Source organism: Balaenoptera musculus, chromosome 3 (genome assembly GCF_009873245.2).
Source record: "Balaenoptera musculus isolate JJ_BM4_2016_0621 chromosome 3, mBalMus1.pri.v3, whole genome shotgun sequence".
Classification (NCBI taxonomy): domain Eukaryota; kingdom Metazoa; phylum Chordata; class Mammalia; order Artiodactyla; family Balaenopteridae; genus Balaenoptera; species Balaenoptera musculus.
The window spans coordinates 162,130,856-162,151,855 of record NC_045787.1 but is presented as its reverse complement, the minus strand read 5'-3'; the positions used below and the strand labels follow the sequence as shown (position 1 = coordinate 162,151,855).

Here is a 21,000-nt window from a genome sequence, read left to right as displayed (position 1 = left end):
AAGTCTCCCTTTCCCATACCCTCCCCCCTTCCTTCAGGTTTCAACCCAGAAAGCCAAGCTCCAACTGGTCCAGGAGGGTGGATGTCCCCAGGACCCACCAGAGGCTATTGGAGTTCAGCCCTACTCTATACCTGACTTCCCCGCAAATGGGGGATAATTCCCTGGAAGAGAGGGCCACGCAAGGAAGAGGATGAGAGTAAGTAGTAACTGGGCCTCTGTGGGTGGGGACAGCTTTGTTGATGTCCCTTATGTAGCCTCCCCCTTCTAACTGAAAAGGAGGGGGTTGTTTTGGAATATACAACATTTATTCGTTCAATCCCAATCATCTCAGACTCTTCCTGGCAAGCCAATGAAATGAATATTGTAATTTTTACATATGGGCAACTGAGGCCCAGAAAGGGACTGCCTCTTGCCTAGGGAGGCACAGCCTGTAGGTTGCAGAGCTGGGAATCTCCCCAAGGCCTTTCCCCATCTGCTTTCAGGATGGGCTTGAAGAAGCTCTCCCGCCAGCTCTCTGGCCTGCTGAGCTTCCCTCAGCTGCCAGCAGGGGGAAGCAGACTCCAGAGCCCTCCCGCTGTGGGGGCAGGCTGGCTCTCAATTCCCTCTTCCTCCCAGCCCTCCCCACATCCCAGCAGCTGAAGACTCTGCCTGGACCCCGCAGGCTGGAATCTCCACTGTCAAGATGCAGGGGCTCCAGAAGAAAGGAGCTCTTCTTAAATAAAGCCCCTAGAACTGACATCCCGACCAAGGCCTCACTCGCACGTGGTCCCTCTTTTTTTTTTTTTAAACATCTTTATTGGAGTATAATTGCTTTACAGTGGTGTGTTAGTTTCTGCTTTATAACAAAATGCATCAGCTATACCTATACATACATCCCCATATCTCCTCCCTCTTGCGTCTCCCTCCCACCCTCCCTATCCCACCCCTCTAGGCGGACACAAAGCACCGAACTGATCTCCCTGTGCTATGCGGCTGCTTCCCACTAACTATCTATTTTACACTGGGTAGTGTATATATGTCCGTGTCACTCTAAGGTCTAGCTCTACTCCTTCTTGCTGCAACACAGGCTGGCAGGCAGCCTCTGCATTCCTGAACTGGGTCAGACCAGGAGAGAGGATTCCTGGATCCCGGCCCAGTGTTTAGTCCCACCCCTACCCCAAAGTCCTCTGAATATCCCCCGGAGCCCAGCACAGGATGGGAGGGTCAGTGGGGGAAGCCCCAGTGCCCGAGCCGCCTGGTTCCTTCTGGCGTGGGAACTGCCCTCCCCACCCCACCCCAGCCCCCAGTTCCTGGGGCCCCTGCCAGTGCTGACTCATAGGGGACCCACGGCTGTGACTCAGCAGCGGCCCTTCCTGAACCTCTCCCTGAGAGATTTCTCACCCTATGTCCCTCCTGTCCCCTTGAGGGTCTCCTCAGGGACCCAGATGTAGGCTTGGTGGGTGTGTAAACCAGAAGGCCCTTCTCAGCTCCATCAACCCCTGAGCCTCAGTCCCCAAGGACCCCCAAGGCTGTGGCTATGGGTGGATATGCCTGGCTGTGGGGGTCTAGGGCAGTGCCCATGTGTGCCCAGATGTGTGCCCCAGGCAAGGCCCAGGCTGTGAGCGTGCCTTCCTCCGCACTCCACTGGAGTCTGGGCAGAGGGTGCTCCAGGTCCATATGAGGCCCGGGCTGGGAGCTAGTTTACTCAACCACAAACCAGCTTCTCCAACCATTTTCCCCCTCTCCGGAAATGGCAGCTCCTTTCTTCCAGCTACTCGGGCCAAAACATTTCTTAACAAATGCAATCCATTAACAAATTCAGTTACTGTCCCTTCTAAAGGCACCTAGAATCTTACCCTCTCCGGAGCCCCCATCCAGGTCCAGCCCCCATCATCTCTCCCCTGGACCTATGCAGTTGCCACCTCCTTGCTCTCCCTGTCGCAACCTCCCACAGTCTGTTCCACCGCAGCCCAAGGGCACCTGTGAACACCTTAGTCCCTCCTCTGCTCAGAACCCTCCATGGCTCCCATTTCATTCATACCAAAAGCCCAAGTCCTCCCTGCGACCCTGAACACTCTATCCTGTCCCCTCCCTCCCTCACTTCCTCTACTCTGTCCCTTATTCCCTCTACTCCAGCCACGTGGGCCTCCTCACTGTTCCTCAAACACACCAGGTGTTGTCTGGCCTCAGGACCTTTGCACAGGCTGTTCCCTCTGCCAAGGACTCTCTTCCCCCAGATACCCACCCACATGGCTGCCTCCCTCACCTCCTTCAGGTCTCTGCTTAAATATCATCTCCTCAGTGAGACCTTCCCTGACCCCCCTATTTAAAATCACACCCCCTTGCTTTATCCTGCTCTATTTTTTCTTTTCCATCGGCCTATCACCTTTGAACACACTATATGTTTTACTGCATATTCTTGTTTCTTGCCTGACTCCTTTAGTCACATGTCAGCTCCCTCAGGGCAGGAAGCTTTGACTTGATCACTGTTGGAGCACTGAGAGCAGAGTCTCAGACTGTTGTGTGGATGTATAGATAATTACCATGTTCCTGGCATGTTGGGGAACAAAAAAGACATAGCACCCTCCTGCCACTGTCGGGTGGGGCAGACAGTCACACAGCTAGCCGATTGCAATGAAGAGTTTTCAGCGCTGAAAGCCAGAAGCACAAGGGAGTATAGGGGAGGCATGGGGCCAGCCTGGAGGCTGAGGTGCAATCAGGGAAGGCTTTGGGAGGAGGTGAGTTGAGGCAGGGCCTTGACAGCCAGTGAAGAGTTTGGATATAAGTATAGGGCAGGAAGATTTGGAGGGTTTTTATTTTTAGTTAGGTTTATTGAGGTATCATTTACATAGAGTAAAATTCAGCCCTTATACTATTCTATGAGTTTGACAAATGCATAGAGCTGTGTAACCACTGCCTGAATCACGATATAGCAGATATAATAGGAGTATGAGGTCACGTGCACCAGGCCATGCACACAGCAATGGGGACACGGGTAGAAGCAGAGGGCCAGAGGGGAGACCAGTGTGGCTGGCTGTCCATTGGCCTGGATTAGGACAGAGGCCTGGGCGACAGGTGGGAATGGGAAGCTTCAGGAAATGGGGCGGACAGGTCTCAGAGGTGGACCAAGTGTGGAGGTTGAGGAGGAAGGGTGGGCAGGTTGAGTCAGAGGCACCTGTGGGCCCCCCGGGAGGAGATATTCAGAGAGGGAGGTCATCAATACGTGGTGGTAACCAAAGCTATGCCTAGGGAGGAGAGCATTTGAGAGGCATTTCACAAAGACTGAGGAGGAGGAGGAGGGGAAGGAGGTAGGAGAAGGGCCACCAGGAGAATGTAGTGTCTTGTGGCCAAGGAGGAATGGGCAAAGGTGACAGATTCTTTTTTTTTTTTTCTTTTTTGGTCATGTGATGTGGCATGCAGGATCTTAGTTCCCCCACCAGGGATCAAACCCATGCCCCCTGCAGTGGAAGCATGGAGTCCTAACCACTGGACAGCCAGGGAGTTCTCAAAAGATGACAGAGTCTATATAGAGGTCGAGGACAGTGATGACTGGGAAAATTGGCCTGACTCAGCAACTTGGTGTCAGTGGCGTGATCAGGCAGCCCCTTGAGAAGTGAGGAAGGGAACGAAACAGAGGCAGTGAGCCCAGCGTGGCACTCTCCAACACAAGTACTGTGTACTGTATACTCTAAGCCACAAACGCAATTACACATGTGTAATTTAAAAAACTTTTAGTAACCCCTTTGCAAAAAAGTAAAAAGAAACAGGTGAAATGAATATTGATAATATATTCAAGAATCTGCCTGCCAATGCAGGGCACACGGGTTCGAGCCCTGGTCCGGGAAGATCCCACATGCCTTGGAGCAGTTAATCCCGTGCACCACAACTACTGAGCCTGCGCTCTAGAGCCCACGAGCCACGACTACTGAAGCCCGCGTGCCTAGAGCCCGTGCTCCGCAACAAGAGAAGCCACCACAATGAGAAGCCTGTGCACTGCAACAAAGAGTAGCCCCTGCTCGCCGCAACTAGATAAAGCCCGCGCACAGCAACGAAGACCCGATGCAGCCAAAAATAAATAAATAAATAAATAAATAAATAAATAAATAACAAAAAAACTAAAAAAAAAAAAACTTGAGGGACTTCCCTGGTGGCGCAGTGGTTAAGACTCCATGCTCCCAATGCAGGAGGCCTGGGTTCGATCCCTGGTCAGGGAACTAGATCCCACATGCATGCTGCAACCAATAGTTTGCGTGCCACAGCTAAGGAGCCCTCGAGCCACAACTAAGGAGCCCGCCTGCTGCAACTAAGACTCGGTGCAACCAAATAAATAAATCAATAAACAAATATTTAAAAAACCCAAAACTTTAATATTTACAACATATCTCAATTTGGAATAGCCACATTTCAGGTGCCCAGTAGACAACTGACAAGTGGCAATGTCACTGGTAAAGCACAGATCTAGACAGGACCCAGTTTTGCCCTTGTATGACTCACCTCGTTCACATCTCCTTAATCCCCACCCTATCGGATCCTGTCTTTATTAGTTGATTTCCCCCACAAAAACTTGTACACAAATGTTGATAGCATTATTCATGTTAGCCAAAAAGTGAAAAATACCCAAATGTCCATTAACTGATGAATGGATTTTAAAAAATGTGGCGTATCCATACCACATATGATTTGGCAATCAAAAGGAATGAAGTTGTGATACATGCCACAACATGAATTCATCTTGAAAAGTGAATGAAGTCAGTCACAAGTCACATTATATGAGTCCATTAATATATAGAGACAGAAAGTCGTTTAGGGGTGCCAGGGGCTGGGGGAGGGGAGGGACTTGGGGAGTGACCACCTATGGGTGCTGGGTTTCTTTTGGGGGACAATGAAAAAGTTCTAAAATCGATTGTGGCAATGGTTACACAACTCTGTGAATATACTAAAAACACTGAATTATTTACTTTAAGTAGGTCGATTGTACGGTATGTGAATGTTATCTCAATAAAGCTGTTATAAAAAATATTTAACCTTAATTACTGAGTGTTTCTGTGCTCCCTTAAATTTTGCCTCCCAATGGAGTGCCCCTCTCTTCTCAACCTAGTCCCGGCCCTGCTATTCTTCCCACACCACGCTTAAGAGGGACAGCTAAGGTGGAGAAAAGGCCCCAGGGCAGGTCCAAGGAGGGGAGGCCTGGGCGGAGAGGTAGTAAAGCCAGGGAGATGTGGCCAGATGTGCCCCCAGCGCCCTTGTTTCCTACCAGAAGTCATGGGCTTCCCTGAGTTGCAGGCTCTCCGAGGTGGGAAGAATGATGTCTCCAAAGCCCAATTCCAAGGGCCCCGGCCTACCGCCCAACCAGACAGCCTGACTCAGTTTGCCCGCTGTATGTGTGTGACCTTCCGCTGTCCCCCTAGTGACTCAGGCTGCTTGGAAGCCCCCTCCCTGGGGATGCTCGGCTGCCCACGGTGACTTTTCACAGACATTGTGAAAGTGGGCTGGCGCCTCCCGGGCCCAGGCCGGGGTCCTGCGGGCAGCCCACTAGGGCCTTGTCCCCACAGCCCGTCTCCCCCAGAGGGCCTGGGTCTGGGGGAGGGAGGTGGGGAGCTCTTCTCAAAGGGCCTTTGTGGGAGCGGCTGGGACGCTGTGGGGGGGCTGCGGGGGGACCACGCCCTGCGTGACTCACTCTTCATTGCTGGGCAGTGACTCACGCCTAGGCCCCCCTCCTGCCCGCTTGCAGCAGGTGCTGCCAGCGCCAGTTTCGGGATGGGGGCCCCCTGAAGCCAGGTTCATGCCACCTTACACCGGGCCTGTGATCTGCACTCATTTCCAGGGGTGCCCGCCCTGCCCTGCCCTCCTTGCCCTGCAGGGCTCAGACCACGGAGAAAACTTCCCACAGTCCCTCTTGTTCTTGGTGGGGTGGGGCGGGGGGCACAGCCCTGGTACTGAGATGTGCCAGCTATTATCTCACGAATGATTCGTGGAATCCCCAAACCACCGGAGTGGTAGGGCGTTCTTGCTACCTCCTTTAACAGATGAGGAAACTGAGGCTTGGTGAGATTATGAAGTTTGCCCAAAGATCCAAGAAGCAGATCAAACCCAGAGCTGGGGCATATCAGAGTGATGCCCGAGTGTATATAGGTAATGATCCCAGCTGCCTTGTGCACCAGGAATGGGTTACTGCAGCCTGTAATGTTGCGTCCATTTTACTGATGAGCAAACTGAGGCAATGAGCGCCTAAGCCACACCCGAGAGTGAGAGGCTGGGACGGGATTCGAACCGGTATCTGCAGCCGGGGCTTGTTCCGACGCTTCGCAACCGGCCTTGAGCACCCACCTGGGGGCTGGGGCGCCCCAGCCGCCGGGCCCCTCCAGCCGCCGGGGCCAGCCGAGACCCGGCCGCCTGCCAGGCTGCCGGGCGCCGCGCCCGCCTGCATCACGCCGCTGTGAGTCACCGCGCGCGCCGGCCCCGCCCCCCGCGCCAACAAACAGCGCGTTGCCTGGCAACCGCCGCAGGTTCCCCTCCCGGGCCGCGCTCGAGGACCGGGGTTCGAGCCTCCAGCCAGGTGGAAGCTGTGAGAGGCTCCGCGAGCCGGTGGCTTTACTCAGATTAGGGATTTAGATCAGGCCTGCAGTCCTGGTTAGCACGGAGACGAGGGCGAAAGACACAGCAGTGGTTCAACGGCAGGGGGGTGGGGGTGGCGCGAGGTTGGAGTGGGGGGGGAGAACAGAGGGTCTCTAAGCCTGACCTGCCCCTGGTTCTCAGGAGGCCGGTGCCAGGGTCAGGGGATGGCACTGGAGACTCGCTGTGGGGTGAGACGTGCCCTGAGGAGCTGGGCTAGAGCTGTGGTCAAGAAGCCATTGTCCTAGAGGGATCTGGGGAGCCGACCTGGGGGTGGGGATCAGGAGGGCTGTGGTGGGAGCTTCTGGCTTTTCACCATCCCCCCACCCTCAAAGGAGCTAACACAACGAGCACGTTCTATGTTCCAAGCTCTGTTCTACACACGTGTGTACCTATGGACATTAATGTTCACAACAGCTCTCTGACATTCCACTGGTATTATTCCCATTTGACATATGGGGAAACCGAGTCATAGAGAAGCAAAATCCTTTGCTAGAAGAGCATCAAGCTTGAAACCAGGCAGGGTGACTTGGGCTCCTTTGCTCCTCTCAGTGGGTGCATGCCCCCTCTTGGGGGCCGTCATATCTGTGGGAGTCTCCAGCGTGGTTATCAGTGACAAGTCCACTCGGAGCTTGAGTGGGACATGTAAGGCTGTGGTAGGGGCTGGGTGGGCTCCTTGGGGACTGTTGACACAAGGCTGTGTCCTCCAGAGGCTGTGCCAGGCCCCCTCCCGGGCTGCCAGGCTATTTGAGAGCAGGGAGAGAGTTCCCCAAGGGCCAGCATCACTTCACTCTAGGCTCCCCAGGACCCATACTAGCCACCACGGAGCTGCCCACGGGACCCCTCAGGGGGCTGCATGAGGGGTTTCCCAGGGCCCCAGACCCCGTGGGGTAGGGAAAAGAGTAGGGACATGCCCCAACCCCACCCCTGGCTACCTTTGCGTCATTTAAGAAATGTTTATTTTACTTAAATGATTGATTAAATTACCCATATGTTTGAGTGAGGAGACAGAAGTGTACAGAGTCTCTGGAGAGTGTAAAGTCAGAGGGTTATGGTGGGAGGTGAGGAAGGCTTCCTGGAGGAGGTGATGGCCTAGGACCTGAAGGATGCTCATGAGTTGGCAGGTGGGTATGAAAGGCAGGTTGGAGAGAAGGTGGGGACCTGACAAGCAGGGTCTTCTAGGTGACAAGGGGGACCATGGAGGAACTTTTTGCAGCGGATGGTAGAAGGGAGATGTGACTGGATTTAATTGGCTCTCTCTGGAGAATGGATGGAAGGAGTAAGGCTGGAAGCAAGAAGACCAGGGAGGCCTGACTGTTGTAGTGTTTTCAGGCCAGAGATGATGGTGGCTCAGAAATACAGTTGCCAGATTTAGCAAATAAAAATACAGGAATAAATAAATTAATTAATTATTTAAAAAAAAAAAAAAAATACAGGAGACCTAGTTAAATTTGATATGCAGATATAGAGCAAGTAAAAACATTTTTTTTTGGTTAAATATATCCCAACTATTGCATGGGACATACTGATACTAAATGATTCATTGTTTATCTGAAAATCAATTTTAACTGGGTGTCCTGTATTTTATCTGGCAAGAGTACTTGAGGGTCTCAGGGAACCCTGGGGATGGGGAAACGATAATATAACAACGATGGAGTAAATGCACTTTGAAGTGTGTACTACTATCATTCCCATTCTGCAGATAAGTAAACTGAGGCCCAGAGAGTTTTTTTTATTTTTTTGGTAACATGTCTCTACAGTTAGTAAGTAGGTGACCCCCGATTGGAACCTAGGCATGTTGATTACAGTTCACCAGCCGATTAGAGCTGGCATCCCCCCTCCTCCCCGGGGGTGGGGTGGGGAATGGGATTTAGGCGCCAGGGTTTCCTCGGTTTCTGGTGACCCAGGTAAGAGCCTTCTTAATGCAATAGACTCCTCAACCCCCTCTTGCAGCCTGTGATCTGTGCCACCTCCTTTGCGCCTCTCCTCTCAGGATACTGAGGCAGTGGGAGGGACAGGAGTCGGCCTCAGGGGGGCTCCTCTCCCCGGCTGAGGCTCGGCCTCGGCCTCCTCCAAGCCGGGAGGATCCGCCGTCTGCACCCGCCGGCAGGGGGAGGGGGAGGGTTATTTTTACCTCCCTCCAGGCAGCCGGGGCGACAGGAAGCGAGCGCGCAGCCCGCCAGATGTGGGGAGCCAGACAGCTGGGAGCAGCCACAGCTGGACTGGCGGCCGGCTGGGGGCGGGGGGAGGCAGGGTGTGCAGAGGGCGGATCCCAGGCTCAGGTCCCCTCTTTGTTCCCGGCCGCCTCAGCCTCCCCTCTGAGGTCCCCCCCTCACTCCCATTCCCCCCTGCTCATCTCAGGGGTGGCCTCGCTGTCCCCCATCTTTGCGCCAGTGTCCCCGGTGCTCATGGGCTCTCGGGACTCGGGCGGAGAGGGGACCCTGCTTCTAGCCCCGGGGACCCCCTGGTCCCAGCAGAGTGAGGAGTGGGAGGGGGAGACAGGCCCTCGCCGGCCCTGCCTGCCACCGCCATTGTTTACCCGTCGGCTGCCTCCTAGGAAACTTAACCCGCCCGCGGTAATTTTATTTGGGAACTTCGGCCAGTTGCCATAGCAACCCCCAGTGACGTCAGAGGGGCTGGGGCCCGAAATCCCCGGGAAAGGGGGGATGGGTTTAGGGGGGGAGACCCCCAGGAGGGACCCTCCTTAACCCTGCGCCTGCCGGGCCCCAGTCAGAGGGGAGATGGCAGCCAGATGCGACACCTCTTGGGCGCCCCCATTCTGGCCCGGTGCCAAGTTAGGGTGGCCGGCCAGGCCCTGATGTCATCCAGTGCTGGGTGGGTGGTGAGTCAGTCCTCGGGTGGGGGCTGGGCCAGGCCTGGGGGGCTCTTCCTATCTAACTCACCCCTCCCCCAGCACCCTGATGGACCCTGCCCTGGGGATTTCAGGCACCTGGCTGGGGGTCCCCATAGATCCCTGGGGTCTCTCTGCCCCTCTGAACTGTAGGTGGGTAGGCAAGGGCTTTTCTGGTTCTCTCAACACCAGTTTGGTAGGGTTGAATGAAAGTGTTAGTGGCAGTGAACTGGGGCCACCACACAATGTCCTTCCCCGGATGTGGGGAGTGGCTGGTGTCCTAGTGAGGGGGCAGGTGGTGGGATCCCAGCTCAGTCCATAACAGCCTGTCACCAGGGTGATGGGAGGCAGGGGCCCTGACTGGCAAGGAGGAGCACAGCACCGGCCTGGGGCTGGGCTGGGAGGAGCCACCCTAACCACAGTGACGTGGGACTTCCTCGGCAGGGCCTGTTTGATGTCTCTGTGTGCAGCGTTGCCATGGGGCCAGGCAGGCGGCCCTGCGTATGAGCCGGGGTGACCTACAGGGTGACTGAGTCTGTCAGGGTCCTTTGACCCAGCTCCCCCAACCCAGGTCTGCATGACTGCGTAAACCTGGCGTACCTATGTGAACATGCTTATCCAGCTTTGACCCCGCCTCAGGCCCTGGACCAGGAAGGACATGGTGCAGCTCATCTCTGAATCTCATAACAACTGCAAAAGGCACATTTTCAGGCCCATTTTACAGATAAAGAAACTGAGGTTCAGAGAGGTGTGATTACTTGGCCAAAGACATCCAGCTAGAAGCTGGGGAGCAAAAATTGGAAACTCAGTTTTTCCACTCTGCTCCCCCACCCCCCACCATCACACTGGTCTCCTCGCTGTTTCTCAAATACTCCAGGAACTTCCTGCCTCAGGGCCTTTGCACTGGCTGTTCCCTCTCTACCTGAAACTCTCTTCCTCCAGATGTCTGCATGGCTTCTCCCTTACCTCCTATAAATCTTTGTTCAAATGTCACCTCCTCCCCAGGGTAGCCTTTCCTGACCTGGCCCCCACCACCTCCCTCCTCATCTCCTTTGCCCCCTTCTATTCTCTCCCTAACACATACCACCCAACACACCATGTATCTTTATACCTGTCTATTTATTGTGTATTTCCCCATAGATGTGGACTCCATGAGGGCAGGGTTTTTTTTCTGGCTTGTTCTCTGCTGTGTTCCCAGTGCCCAGAACGGCACCTGGCACACAGCAGGCACTCAAGAATGTTTGAAGAATGAACAAATGGGCGTGTGTGTATGCCCTGTGCCACTTGACCGCTTGGCCTGGTCTCACCCTGGCCCTGTCCTCTCACCCCTCCCCGTCATTACAAAGGATCAGTTGGCCACTTTGGAGAGCTCCGATCCCTGTTGGCTGCTGTCCCTGGGTAAATTGGCCGGCTCAGGACGAGGGTGTGTGTGTGTGGTGGGGGCAAATGTCAGGAATCCAGATGGAGGGCTGAGGGCACCGGGAGGACCCTCCAAACTTGGGCTGAGGGATGCTGAGCTGTGGTGGTCCAAGCCACGTGCAGGGAAACGGCAGAATGGCTTACATGGGCTCAGGGCCTTTGGCACAGGTAACCCTGGAGGCCATCGTGGAGGAGGCATTTCCCCTAAATGTGTGCCCGATTGGACTAATAAGGAGAGGAGGATGGTTCTGGATGGGAGACCTTGCCCTGCGGTGTAAAGGTAGTGTTCTGTAGGGGCGGCGTGGAGGGGGTGCCCCACTGTAATTTGGTCACTGTATGCTTCTGGAATGATGTGTGTGTGTGTGTGTGTGTGTGTGTCCACAGGAAGACTCTGGACCCTGGGAACTCCAGTCCCCTGTTTGTAGCTGCTCAGGAAGCCATGTGGCGAGTGCCGCACCCCCTCTGGGCCCCACCCTGAGTCGGGGAATTCTGTGCCACCCCAAATCTCCCCCTGGGGCCCCACAGGCGGCTCTGCCCCCTCCTGCCCCAACCTGCCAGATCCTGCAGCCTGGGCCAGCCTGCCCCTTGGGCCCCAGAGAGAAGAAAGACCCAGGAGCCCCCAGGGCTGGGCCCCATGGGATAGTAGCTAGGTGTGGCTTCTGCTCCCCTCTCCGCAATCCCACCAAGATCCAAAGTAGGAGCCTATTGAGCTGAACTGAGAAATGAGGGACTCTGGAGGAATTCTGGGGTGCAAGGTGACCCAGAGGCACCCAACCAGCCCCTCCAGTCTTCTGCCTGGGTCTGCTGCTGGGTCACCCCCTCCCCATCCCAGCTTTGGTCTTATTGCCTGGGAAGTGGGGTGGTGAAGAATCTGACCCCCAGCCCTAATTATATGACTTCGGAAATGTTGGAGTGGGGGAAAAGCTGTCTCCCAAAGCAATGCTCACACAGGTCTGGGAAGGGTCCTCTGGCTGCAGAACCTTGCTGTGGCATCATGGTGGTGGTGGTGGTCTGGAGGCCATTGGCCCCAGTCCCATCTTGGAGAGGGCAAAGTGGCATCCAGGCATGCCCAAGGAGGCTGGCTTGGCATCAGAGGGCACCCCGCCCCCCCTTTGCTGAGTTTTGTTCCCGGCCCCCCACCTGGGCACAGGGCCAGGCCCCAAGGCAGGGCCCCGTCCTGGGGAACAATGCCTCCGTGTTCCTCCTCCCAGTGGAGGGGAGGTCGGTGGAGGATGAGGTGGGACAGACACGCATGCAGGGAAGGAGGGAGGGATCCAGGGAGGGCCTCTCTCCCAGGGATACTCCAGGAGCTGGGGAGTTTCCCAGAGGCCCTGGGTGTGTGCCGGGAAGCCTGAGGGGGGAGGGGACCTAGACCAGGGACCACCTGGACTGGGGTCAGAAAGTCTTCAATGGCAGCAGGAGAGGGTTGGGTGGGATAAAAGGAGGGACTTCCTGAGGCTAAAGAATGCACTGTGGAACTGGAAAGAGTGGGGATTCGCGTTTGGCAGAATCCCAGAATACCCAGGCCCATGCCCTCCCAGGGAAGGGAGGGGTCCGCGGTGGCAGTGTGACCCCCTTCCATCTCCCCTCCCCTTGTCTATGGCCTCCTGGGTTTCTCTCCCTGCCTAGGGCAGGACCTAGGCCAAGAGGAGTTTCGGAGGTGCGATGTGAATTAGGACCCCTGCTCCCGCCCTATCCCAGCAGGAAGAGCCTTCGCTGAAAAACTGGGGCTAGACCCCGAGTCCAGGACCCAGAGGGAGGAGTTGGGCTGAGTATTGGGCCCAGGAAGAGTTGGGACAAGGGAGGAGAAAGTTGGGGCTGAGTTGGGGACGGGACTGAGTTGGGGGACCGGAGAAAGAAAGTGGGGGCGGACCGGCTCCGGGGGCACATGACGGCGGCGCCCGCCCCGCCCCGCGCCCGCCCCCTGCCCGGCCGCGGGGGAGGAGACGGGGAGGTTTTAAAAGCGATTCGACCCCGCGGCGGGCCGGCCAGTGAGTGGGATGGAGCGCGGTCGGCGACCGCCCCCGGCTTGTTTCGGCCCCGCCGCCCGCCCGCCTGTGTCTCCGCCGGCCGGGCCGGGGCGGCGGCCGGAGCCCCGAGTGCCGGCTCCCCTCCCCCGTGGGTGAGTCAGGGAGGGAACCGGGAGGGAGGCGGCGGCGCCGTGGTGGCGGCGGCAACTTTTCCGCGCCGGACTCTTGGGCTGAGTAGGGGTGCGCCCGGCGGGTCCCCCGGCCCTTGGCGAGGGGGAGGGCGCCGCCCCGCGCCCCGCCGCCGGTGGCTGGGGGAGGACCGCGGGGCCCGTGTATCTGGTGGTGGTGGCGACGGAGTCCCGGGGCGCCCCCTACAGAGCGGGGGGAGGGCGGACCACCTCTACCCCGTCCCGTGGGGTCCGCCGCGGCCCCCCAACCACTCCCCCCCCAGGAGACTCCTGCGAGTGTGGTGGGGAGGACGGGTCCCAACGCGACCGGCGCAGGTCGAGGTGGGCAGGAGTTGGCCGCAGGGTGGGAGGGTATGTGCCTCGCTTGGGGTGGAGGGAATGGCCCCTGGGGGTGCATGTCTGGGCTTTGTGGGTCGGGGTCTCCCAGAATTATGTGGATGCGGGTGGGAGACAGTGGTTCAAGTTTTTGACATGTCAGTCAGTGAGTGAGGGGAAGGCCTTCTACAGAGGAGAGGGCTGGGGCCCAGCAGTACAGCCTGGGCTTAGGAGGGCTTGGGGGACCCTCTCCTCCTTTCCCACTCCTTCTGGCCCAGTGGAGAAGGGCTCATTCATAGGAAGGGGGCCAGGTTTGGGAGATTCCTGGAGGGCTGACTCCCCAGCCCTGTGTAGCTTTGGGGTCCCCGTGCCCTCGGGAGGCAGGAAGAGGGTGAAAGGACCCAGACTGAACCCCGACTCCTTCATCCTAGCCCCAGACTGACCTCTGACCCCAGCACCGGACTTGACTGCTACCAAAGCCCCCAGCCGTACACTGACTGTCCTATGCAACCCAGCCAGGCCCAGACCAGTGAGTGGCCTCTTGAATGCCTTGGAGGTGCAGTTGGCTCCCTGTCACCTGTCCCCTCTGCCCCAGCCCCAACCAGCTGCCTGTCCATGGCTGGTGGTATATGAGGGTGAGGCTGGGATGTGTGGGACCCTTGGCATGAGGGGTGTCCTCTGGCAGCCCTGCCCATGCCAGCGTGAGCTGGAGGGCAGTACCCAACAGGTGCCCAGGCTTAGAGGCGAGGTGATGTAGGACACACCCTGTCCGCTCGCCCACGCACCCTGCCCGGGCCAGCCGGTGCGCATGTGTTCACATGCCGCCGTCCTGGGAAGGCATGGGCCCTAGGGCCTGGTGCCAGCTCTGTTCTAGCGCCCAGGGGGCACCCATTGCCCTCTGTCCTTGCAGGATGTCCTCTGGGAGCTCCCTCAAGACCCCAGCGGGCAAGTCTTGTCTGTGGGCCTGGAGGGGGCCCTAAAATAGCTGCTAGCCTGGCTCGGGGCTGGCACGCGGAGCACATGCGTGACAGGGCGTGTCCGGGGGGTCGGGCCTGTCTGTGCTGGCCCGGCCTCTGAGTCTCGCAGACCCTTGCTCACTGGAAAGAAAGAGCAGAGGCGGATGCTCCAGGGGTCCTCCCTGGGACCCCCCTACCAACCCCTGCCTGTTGTAAGTGGAGGCCAGATGTTCTGTGCAGGCCGCAGCTGCGGGGCAAACCCCTGTCCCATTTGCAGTCACAGGGTCACTGGCCCCATGGGTGCAGTGGGATGACCTGTTCTCCGGGGGCCCAGGTGATGCTTTGATATACCGTAAGGCATTTTTCAGAGTTTGCCCTTCACTTTGGGAGGCTGGGTGGGGGAGCCTGTCCGAAGTGAAGGACACCGCAAGGAACCCTGGGCGGTCTGAAGAAAACTCCTTCCGGCCCCTCTCTGGGCTGGCTGGCTGGCCCTTTCCCACTTTGGATACACTTTATGCCAGGATCAGGCCTGGCTTTTCCTTAGACTTCCCGCATGATCTTGGGCCTGGTTCTGAATCCTCTGGGCCTCAGTTTCTCCATCTGTATATGGGAAGCATTGGGAAAAACGAGCGGAGAGAAGTGTGTGCTTCCCTTCCCTGTCCTGGGCCCTCACTTTCAGATCCCTTGGAGGGCACTCTGGCCACCTTCCCTCCTGCCATTGGGTGTCCTGGGTGAACACGGAGGTGTGCCTGGGGGAAGGCCAGTCCCCCCGGGACGGACGTACTCGGAAGCCAGTGGGTGTGGGTGTGTGAGAATCCTTGGGCAGAGAAGGACACCGCCATGCTGGGCACAGCTGAGTCATGCTCTAGCGGCGCCTTGCCCCAGGGTGCTGGAGCTGGCGCCACCCTGGGTGTGGTCACTGAGCTGTGGCCCTGGGCAGAGCAGGCCTGGGTGGTCTGGGATGGGGTCCTGGATGGTGAGGGGCCAGGGAACTGACTTCTGAGATGCTAAGCCCCTTGGCCTCCCTCTGGCCTTGGTCAGGCGTCATCGTCCAGGACCATGGTCACCCACACCCTGAGAATACCTTGGGGAGCCAGGGAATCCTGACCTTTGGGCCTGGGAATTGTCAGGGTGCTATAGGAGGGGGACAGGGCCTGGAAGCCAGCAGCTGCCTTCAAGGCCAGTGGCCCCCAAAAGGCAGGCCAGGAGGCCAGGACAAGGATAAGGCAGAGATGGACATGGCAGTAGGGTGTACCCCTCAGTCAAGGGCCCAAAGTGTGGATGTTAGGGGTCCCCTGGGAATTCTGTCACTGGTCTGAGGGGGATTAAAGTTGAAGGCAGGGGTTGGAGCGCGGCGTGGCCGGGCACCATGGGGGCTGGGATGTGACTTGCATGGTTCCCCTATTTATAACAAGTGATTCAGTCCTCACTTACTCACCCCTTCCTGAGCCTGCCCCCCTCCCCCGAGCCCTGGGTGGGCAGCGGGGCCCACCCACTTACCAGTGCCCTGCCTTCCTCCAGCTGGGTGCCAACCTCTGAGGGCTGCCCATCGGGCCGGTTGTTATGGTGGCCACGTTGGGCTGGGGGTGAGGGGTGGGAGCCGGGTGGTCAGGCGGCACTTGGCTGGGCAGCCCAGGTTAGCGGCTGGCTCGGGGCCTGGCCTAGGGAGCCTCTGCGGAGAGTCTGGGCCCATTAGGCAAAGCGTTAGTGACAGGCTGGGAGGGCGGGCAGCAGCGGCAGGCAGGGCGGGGCCTGCAGCCCTTGGTATTTTCCGATCCCAGCTGCTCTGAGAGGGTGGAAAGTATTTGGGGACCAGGCTTGGGGGCGGTGGTGGTGGCGCCCCCGGCGGAAGCTGCCCCTGATTCATTCTTGGAGCATGGGGTTGGGGGGGGGCAGGCATTACAGAGTATGTCTCACGAGTCCACGCCCTGTCTGCAGAGCGTACTCAGACATACATCCATACATCCATCCATCCATCGGTGTGGCCTGGGGCCTGCTGTGCTCCCCGGGCCCAGGGCCCTTCCTCCCCACAATGCCTCCAGCTGCCAGGAGCTTGGCCCTCCTTGGACACCATCTCCCCAGAGCCTGAGAGACGCGCCTATGGTAACGGGGGCCCTGCTTCTGGGCACCTGCATGATGGTGCCCCCTCCACTCGAGAACCAGGCCTTTTGCGCCTGCGGGGATGGGGAGTGGCCTTGGCCCCGGCCCGGGGCTCTGTGCAGGGGAAACCCCACAGGAAACGGGCCTGGCCAAATGGCCGCCCTTCCCGTTCTCGTCCCTGGGACACGAATGTGCTGTCTCACTTCCGGAGGCGGCCCAGGGAGGCCGGCCGCCCTGCGGGGCCTTGTCTGCTCCTGGCTGGTGCCCCTAAACCTTGAGGGAACAGGGCTGGGCTAGGGCCCGACCGTAAAGCGGGTGGCCGGTGTACGTATGTGTGTATGGCGGGGCGGAGGCACAGAACCGGACACCTCGCTCCACCTGTCTCCCAGCGGTGGCCACCGCCTACCACATCTGGACGCTGGGGTCCTACCCGTGTGCAGCGTCTTCAGTGCCGTCATCCTTCCTGTTTATGCCTGGTGAATGATGACAGAGTAGCCCCATCCTAATTACACATAGCACTCGCGGGATCCTTACCATGACATTATCCCTGCTTTGCCGATGGGGAGACGGAGGCCCAGAGAGACTGAGTGACTTGAGAGTCACCCAGCTGGGAAGCTGCAGAGCCAGGGTTCAAATGCAGCTGGACTGGCTCCAGAGTTGGATCTCCTAACCGCAGGGCTCTCATCATATGGGAGGTCTCTGTTTACTGAACACAGGGCTGGCTTCATGGGCGTGTGACCTGTGCCATTCACAGGGTCACCCGCCACTGAGAAGGACCTGGAGCTTGGTTTCATGCTCTGCTGTCGTCTTGAAACTCTTCATTTGTGAACAAGGGGCCCCAAGTTTTAATTTTGCACTGAGTCCCACAAGTTCTGTAGGTGGTCTTGGTGCCAGGTACTTGCTAGGCAGCACTCTTGGTGAAACCTCACCATGCTATGTGGTAGAGACTCTTGGCTGCATTTTACGGATGGGGAAGCTGAGGCTTGGAGGGCATTTGGGAAACTGCAGAGCTGGGATTTGCACCTCGAGCCTGGGTCCGGTGCTCTGGGGGCGTGCGTGCCTCGGGGGAGAGCTGGGCGCCCGCCGCCGGCATCCGCTCACTCTGGTGGGGCGCGGGCTGAGGCCTGAACACCGAGGAGACAGGGCCACGCGGGGTGGCCCTGGTGGTTTCCTCCTGCCCTTCAGGCTTCTAGGAAGTGGCGCCAGCTGGGGTGAGATCACTTCCTCACCCTCCTGCCCGCCACCCCCTCAGCTTCCTCTCCCCATGGCCCCAGTTAGCCTGCCCAGGGCTCAGTGGTGGGGGTGGTGAAGAAAGGGAGGGGGGACCTGGCTCTGGGAGCTCCTGCAGCCTCCTTGACTGAAAGTCACCCTCTGGGTATCTCTACCTCTCTGGGCCTGGGAGGCATGGCTGGGGCTGGGGGTATCCAGCCTGGTGGTCTAGCTCTCTCTTTAGCTGCTGCTGCACATGGGGAAAAAGGGCTTCCCTGCAAGACCTCAAAGGATGGCAGCAAGTGGGGACCTGGAGGGCAGATGTCCTCAAATCTCATTACCTCCTTTTGTCTCTCCTAGGTGCCAGCTGCTGGCCCTGCCCGGTGCCCCCCCACCCCTGTGCCATGGCCGGCTGGGGTTCCTGGGGATGGGATTTGCTGCCTGTCACAAATCACATTGCCAGGGATTTCCAACCGACCCTGAGCCCTGCCTCTGGGGCCACCGCTGTCACTGCTTCCGCTGAGGACACTGACCCAGGGATGGGGATGGGGTGGCAGAGAGGCCTCCACCGCCTGTGTCTGGCCTGGGGAGCAGGGCTTAGCTGCTTGTGAGCAGGTCCACAGCAAGTCGTGTTCACAGTGGCTAAGTTCCGCCCCCCGGGGCCCCGCCTCCTCTGGCCCTGCCACCTCTCCCCTCCGCCTGCCTGTCCGACCTCCGGGCCTCTCTGGGCTCTGCCTCCCGTGCCTACTGAGCTGAAACACAGTTGATTTGTGCAGACTGGCTCAGTTCAGCAGGAACAGGAGTCAAGCCCCCTTGGAGTCTTCGGCCCCTGCCTTCCTTGGGTGGGCCAGTCGCTGCCTGGGAGAAGAGATGAGGACCCTGCCCTGGACCTGTGTCTGGAGGAGGAACTTGGGGACGAGTGGAGCCTGGGATGGGATGGGTGAACCCAGCTGTCTGCTGCAGGCCCCCTCCTCCAATTCTGCACTTGGGGACCCTCACACGGTCCCATCTCAGGCTGGGCTGTGTTCCCAGGGAGGATGGGTAGGCAGGCGGGTGGCCAGCCTTTCCATGAAAAAAGGAAGCCAGCTGTGTCCCCGCCTGGCCGACCCTCGGCCCCTCCTCTCCCAAGCCTGGTCGGGGGATGGCTGGCTCGCATCTTCCCAGCAGTCAGTTACCCAAGAGGAAGCTGCCTTGGGCCCCCAGACCGTTAAATGCCAACTCCGGGCTTCCGGAACCAGGCTGGCCTGACCTGAACCTGCCTGGCCCCTTCTCCCTGGGCCCTGCGGCTTCCTAACTTGGGGGGGAGGAGCCATGACGCCCTCCTGGCACGTGGGGCAGGGAATGAGGTCCCTGTGGGCCCAAAGGACACAAGCAGGCCCTCTCAGTCCTTGGGTGGTCCCAGGGCATGGACGCGTTGAGACTTTGTCCATCATCAGATGGAATGGGGCTCTTTTGGGGGTGAGACTGGGGAGGCAGAGTGAAGCCCCCCAGGCTGTCAGAGTTGGCTCAGTGTACCCCTGTTCCACTGGGGCAGGGGTAGACAGCAGCTTGGGGAAGTCTATGCTGTGTGTCGAGCCTGTTGTTCAATTAAATAAAAGCTGCCCCCTGCCTCATTCCTGAAGGTCTGGTGGTTTGTGATTTATTCTGGCCTCCAACCCTGGAGTTTCTGGCTTTTTGACTGGGGAGGGTTGATTGGTCTGAATTTACTGTCCTGGCATCCTGGGCTCCTGACTTCACAGGATGCCCATTCCTGCCCCACCTGCTCTGAGGAAGGTGATAATTTTGTCACATGGGTGGAAAGGGTGCCCTTGTCATGGAAAGGTGACCTTGAGGAGTGTCCTTGGGATGGGTGTTGACCCCACATGAAACCCTGGGCTGGAGGGACTGACTTTCAGGGTTGGTGTGGTGACAGGGAGGACTGTTCTTGGAGGACTTAGATGGGACATGATGAGGCATGCCCCACATCCAGGGCCGGGTGTGGGAGAGAATGGGACCCAATCTAAGCTGGTGGCTGGGGGTGACCCTGAGGGAAACACTGGACATTTGGGGATACCTGGGACCTGAAGGTTTTGATCTAGTGACATTTGGGGATGACTTAGACGTAAGGGACAACTTGGGCTGGGGGTAAGATTTGGGGTGTCTGGTATCTGAGAAGGCTGGTGGGGAACTTGGGCTTGAGGTGTGTATGTGGGCCCAAGGGGGACATCTGGCTGTGACTGGGACCTGAGTCGCGCCCTAGGTCTGTGGGAAACATCTATCTGTAGATGACTTTGAGAGGTGAGGGGCACAGTACGGGGCACCCCAGGTCTGAGGATGTTTGGAGGCAGCTGGGACCACAAGGGCCAAAGCTGATGTAGAGTGCTCAGAACTGCCACTCCTACCCTCCCAGGCCTACAGGCGGCACTAAGGAGCGTGCGGGCCAGCGTGGGGGTGGGGGGGGGTCTCCCCGCACTTACCTGCGGGAATGCGTGAGGCGGGGCAGGAGGTGGGACCGCCTCCAACTGGTTCCCTCCAGCGCAGGGAGGGGCCAAGAACCAATCGCCAGGCCCAGCGCCACCGAAGGCCCGCCCACTGCTGCGCGCAGGCCCCCGGCGCCCTCTAGCGGCCGGCTCCGCCCAGCCTCGCTCTGAGCCCCGCCCCTCCGGGAAGCCTCTGTCCTCGCCTGCCCCGGCCCTGACAGTGACCCAGACAGTCTGTCCCTCTGTCCGTCAGTCTCTAAAGACAGGAAGCCAGTAAAGGAAGGCAACCAAGGACCTTCTTGCCGTCCACCAGATCCCTCACTCTATTTGGGGACTGGGAGCCTCATCCGCGGTGTAGGAGCCCAGACACGCCCCCCCATTGACCCCGCCCACCAAGGCCTAGTCTAAGTCGAGTTCCCACCTTTGGGGGGCGTGTCTTCCCCACCCAGCGGCACCCAGCACCTGACACGCACCACCCCCGTGCTCAGAAACTTGCAATTAACTCCAACAGCTAGTGCTGGAACCAGGGCACCCCCTAGTGGCCATTCCCAGCCCTGCATGGGCCATGCAGCCCGGGATGAGCAATCAGTGGCCCTACCCCAGCAAGGTACTAAATCTAGCTCTGTCTCTTTCTAAAACTGAGTGCCCTTTCTTAAACTTTGGAGCCTCAGTTTTCTCCTCTGTAAAATAGGAATGCTAATCCTACCGACTCATAGGGCTGTTATGACAGGTGTTGTAACAGATGACAGGTGTAAAGCGCGGGTGTCAGCCCCCGGCTTGCTCATAGTGAGCTCTCTCTCCCTGTCTGCTATCATCCATATTGTTACCACTGGAGGAAACCAGCAGTGGCTCCCATTGCACCCCTCACTTGAAGCTGTACCCAGAGAAGAGGCTGGAGATTTTCTGTGGGGGGAGGGGGGGGAAAGGCGGCCCTGGCAGGGG

General features: G+C 58.4%; 1 long non-coding RNA gene across 1 annotated transcript; it reads left to right on the top strand.

Annotated features, from left to right (window-relative positions):
* Positions 1–12,742: 12,742 nt before the first annotated feature.
* On the top strand, positions 12,743–20,944 carry LOC118893625. Its single transcript, XR_005019511.1, has 3 exons — positions 12,743–12,983; positions 13,766–13,863; positions 17,960–20,944. It is a non-coding gene; the product is annotated as an uncharacterized LOC118893625 (long non-coding RNA).
* Positions 20,945–21,000: the final 56 nt, after the last annotated feature.